This window comes from Hermetia illucens, chromosome 3, assembly GCF_905115235.1.
Source record: "Hermetia illucens chromosome 3, iHerIll2.2.curated.20191125, whole genome shotgun sequence".
In the NCBI taxonomy this organism is placed as follows: Eukaryota; Metazoa; Arthropoda; class Insecta; order Diptera; family Stratiomyidae; genus Hermetia; species Hermetia illucens.
Window position 1 is genome coordinate 108,180,174 of NC_051851.1, and position 4,855 is coordinate 108,185,028.

The window sequence follows — 4,855 nt, forward strand, 5'->3', positions numbered from 1 at the left end:
TTAATCTTGATATCTGTTTTATATGCACACAATCACCATAGTACATTGTTGATGCATCCGAAAATCAAATCAATGCAAATTAAATCAACAATTTCGAACTCATTCAACTCAAATGATCTATTAATCTTTACATTTTCTAAAATTATAAATTAACACTTAGAATGTTTCAAGTTTTTAGAAATTCAGCTGCGACCCTATTATCCCTATTTGCTTCATATTTCCATATTTGGTGCATTGAATATTTTGTCATTAAAGATGTTGGAGCCAAATAATCCCATTGGATCAGATATCATTGAGATCTTACTTAACATCGTTCTGTTGATTATGGTAATAATAATTAGGAAAGCCAAAATACTCATGCAAGACATTCCATGAAGGCGCCTAGTACTTTTGGATGTAAATCAAAAAAATCCCATATGTGAAATGTTCTTTACTATTTCATAAGAGTTCAAAAATCACTTGCGTAATTCAAGTTTCTTTGGAATACTTTTTATTTTATTTTTTGTTTTCGTTAATTGCTCCAAGAATATGCTTCTGCTGATAAATCGTCTATATAAGGACAAGAAATTATAATTTGCCGTTCTTGGGGGTATTTCTTTTTATTTGAATAGCAAGCGATTGTAAACGTTGCAACGCCCACGCTATCAAAGGTAAATGTCAATAATTCAAAAATGTTGGCCTAATGGCAAATAATTATTCAATGACTACTAGATGAAATGCAGGATGCATTAAAACCACCCTTCGGTCTAATTGCTGCTAAAGGGTGCGGTACTCTATGATGTCGCAAAGGATAGCCAGTAATATCACTTTGATGTTAATCGCATCTGTTTTAAATTTAAATATTTCATTATCCATTCTAAATAACGTATATTCAATTCAATATTTGCTGGCAATTTTTGTTCTAATCTTAGCTGTTGAGTTGGGGATTCTTCTCCAAATCAAACTGGCTGTTTGTGGTCAAAGAATATTGTGAAGCGCTTGGGCAGACTCCCCATGAACTTTAAAATAGCAAAGTCTTGATTACTTGAACAACATAAAACATTTAATTTGTCGAACATCACTTACATGTACAAATTTTCCTTCCGTTGTAAAATTCTTAATTATGTTCATAAAAAATTCTGCATTGTGCCTTTGTCAAGATTCTGCTCACACCAATTTTCCGTAAGTGAGCAATAGTGTATGAAAGAATGTCAACCTTTATTATACAAAAGAATTTGAATAACTGGCGAATGAGGAACGGGATAGGAGAAGTCAATTTGTGTTTGGAATATTCGCGAATCTCATTTGTTTACATGATTAAGTTTGATAACTTATACACAAATTGCTGTGAGTCAACTTTATACTATAGACGGTTTGGATGGTTTGGATACATTTCATAATTCTAAAGACTAGGAATCTCCTGAAGGTGGTTCTGTAATTAATCAATTATTTTTTTCTTTTCGTTGAAATAATGCTGAACAGTAGATCTGCCTACGTTGGTTCTCAGAAAAGTTTTCTAAGGAATAATTTTATTTGATTATTCTTTTATTAAATTCAGTTAAAACTTCTAATTGATTTCTTTTAGTGCCTTAACATAATGAAGTGTTATTAATTAAGCAGATAGTAATTTGAAGTCTAACTCACGATCTGAAGATTTCATTATGTTTGGCTAATATGATTCCATTGAGTCGAATAAAATTCGAAGTATTGCAAAAATATATTTATATTAATAACATAGTGGGACTTTGAATATTTCTAATCCTGAACAAAGGTACGAATATTCTACAAGCACAAGGCGAATCCAGCTGATTATATTAGTAGAGGTTCCCAATAAAGAGAATTAAAAATAAAGTGTGGTAGAATGGTCCAGATTTTTTGAAAGACTTTTCAGAGTCTTGGATTTTACATAAAGTGGTAAAATTTCGCAAAAGAAAAGTTGATTCACACTGAAAAAAAATAGTTCAAGTTCAACAAAATTCAAATTGATAATTTAGAGTTTTTAAAGAAGTACTCTTCCTTTTCAAAGACAAAAGGGATTCTAGTTTACATTTTGAGATTTTTCATAGCTTTGAAAATGTCGATTTAATAATTTAATTTTGAGCAAGCTAAGAATCGTGGAAGTGAAACTAATAAAATACATGCAACAACAATTATTTTCGAACGTATTAAGTGAATTAAAAAAAGGAAAAGATCTTAAAGCATTCTTTTTTACTTCTTTGTGATCAGAATAAAACAGTTAGAGTTGAAGGAAAGATATATGATTATATAGAGAATTTAAAGTTGAACTTACAATCAAATCATGGGCAATTTGCTTGAAATCATCTAAGACCAAGTAGGATTTCCTCGGTTATGAATGTAAATCATCAAATTACTGCCTGATGCCTTTTTGTGGCATTCAAAGATTTATCGGTAACCGAGGATTCTTCTTGAGACTACATTGAACTAATGAGGCTAACTCTATACTATATATAACTCTATACTATATATAACTATATGCTATACTATGAATGAGATACCTTAAAAGCATATAATACAATTCCCTAAATTTTGTATGAAATAGAATGAAATTTAATTTCCAAGCGTTGGGTTGTTGAAAAGAAAATATTAGACCGGTGAAAATGTATTTCAAAACAAAAAATATGATATGATCTGTTTGTTTATTCAAGGCGAATTACGCCATTTCGAACGGTTCAAACGAATTGACTATATTGACGCTATGTGTTTTTAATGAGTGATTCCCTAAAACTATATATGTACTTAAGTAGATGAAAATATTGAATACTCAGATCTATGTGCAACAATAAGTTAAATACGCAAAACCTTAAAAAAAATGAACAAATTGGGTTTAGTTAAACGTGTAGGACGAGCATGGTAACACGCAATTAGTAGACGTACTAACTTGTTGCCATAGCTTGCAATCCTACACAAATGAGAAAATTGGGAACAGATCTCGACGGAGATCTTCCAATAATACATGTGTGTGGTGAATATGTGTGTGTGAAAACAGGTTTAGCTTGAAACCCTTCCACTTGTCCAGTTTTACGCTTTAAGATAAGAAAGGATCTCAATCGGAGATACGCCGTGAAAGAGTTGAATAGAAGAAGATATAGAAGAGTGTAGATCTTGAGAAATAAAGACAAAGTGACGGAATTATTTTGTGTTTCTTTTTATATTTGTGCGTTTAATTACTTTACAGAAATTTTAGTGTATGATTAACAAAATAACTCTACAAGTATATGCAACACACTTAGAATTAGCTAAGGAATTGACAGCAAAAGGGGTATCAATAACTGTCAACTTTGCTGAAATAGCCAGTGTCGAAGAATGTGAGAAAACCCGAAGAAAAATATCCGCGATAAAAAAACGAACGTCGCTCCGCAACCAAATTCCATTATCACCCCAGCAAGACACCCAACCCATCGCGACGATACCAAACTCTGTAATCAATAAATCGATAATCAAATTCACAGTCGAGAAATTGAAACCACTGAATAAAGGCTTCAGCTATGTCGCCGCACCACCGTCGCCCATAGAGACTACGATAATGGACAAGCCAAAATCAAGTAAAAACAAGTCGGAATACCGGAAGCTCGCGCTTCGGGTTCATCTTATCTAATAAATTTCAACTCACATTTTTCTACAGTTACAAAACTACGAAACATACGTACATATTACAGCCGTAGCTGTTACGTTCACCCTAAACAAACAAACTGCCTATTTTCGAATACTGTACACATATAGGCACGTATATAGATTGATCGTACCCATATTTCCGATTTACTTCTTATATCTATCTGAATTAGGCACTACCCGCAAAGTCCATTAGCACGCATATACAGGGTGCGGCAGCATAACTTCCTTTTTTAAAATACGCGCCACTCAGTTAGTTGATGTCATAGAGGAGCGCTAGTGGTCTCGTTCAAGAGGGGATACTGTAAAGTTTTGTCCCGACACGGTTCAGTCGCCATCATGCGTTGGAATAGTGAGGAGCGTGCCTTTGCCGTTGAGGTTTACTTTTCAAGCGGATGTTCGGTTATTGCAACACAGCGTGCATTTCGGAATCGCTTTAATTTAGCCCCGTCGGCTCCCGTCCCAGACCGCAAATCAATTGTTACATGGGTCAATACATTCAGACAAACCGCAAGTGCGACAAAAGGAAGAACTGGAGTCCCTCGGCCCGTTAGATCACCTGAGAACATTGAAGCAGTGAGAGCGTTAATGTTGCGATCGCCACGGCGTTTTGCGCGCAAACCCGCATCTGCCCTTGGACTATCCGATCGTTCTGTGAGAAGAATTCTTCGTGATGATCTTCATTTTCATCCCTATAAGATGGCGATAGTGCAGGAACTTTCAGAACGTGACTTCAATTCTCGGATGAATGCGTGTGAGCTTCTTCCTGATGTCGTTCCCGAGGATGCTATTGTTTCTTTTAGCGATGAAGCCCATTTTCATTTGTGTGGGTCGGTTACAAGATTTGAAAACCAACATCCAAGAAGAAATTGCCAACATAACACCTGCTATACTAACAAGAGTCATGACAAACGCCAGAAATCGGTTTACGCAATGTATGGAGAATGGGGGACGTCACCTAACAGATTTGATCTTCAAAACAATGTAAATAAAAACTCTAGACATGTACCTACATTATAAAAAATAAATAAATATTTTCCGATGCATACAATAGTTTTTATTGAGTTTTGAAAAAAGGAAGTTATGCTGCCGCACCCTGTACTATATACCTGCACACACACATGTCCCGTTGGAATAATTGATATTCATATACAAATGATTAAAAAACTAAAACAAAGTAATTCTTTTCCACCCAATTCATACGAACTTACTTCGTTGTGGTATTGACGAATTGATATGTGATGAT

General features: G+C 34.4%; 1 long non-coding RNA gene across 1 annotated transcript; it reads right to left on the reverse strand.

The window, feature by feature from the left end:
- Nucleotides 1-415: 415 nt before the first annotated feature.
- LOC119652279 lies at nt 416-1,426 on the reverse strand. The gene is made up of 2 exons (XR_005249526.1): nt 1,066-1,426; nt 416-998 (listed from the first exon to the last, which is right to left on the reverse strand). It is a non-coding gene; the product is annotated as an uncharacterized LOC119652279 (long non-coding RNA).
- Between the last annotated feature and the right edge of the window lie 3,429 nt (nt 1,427-4,855).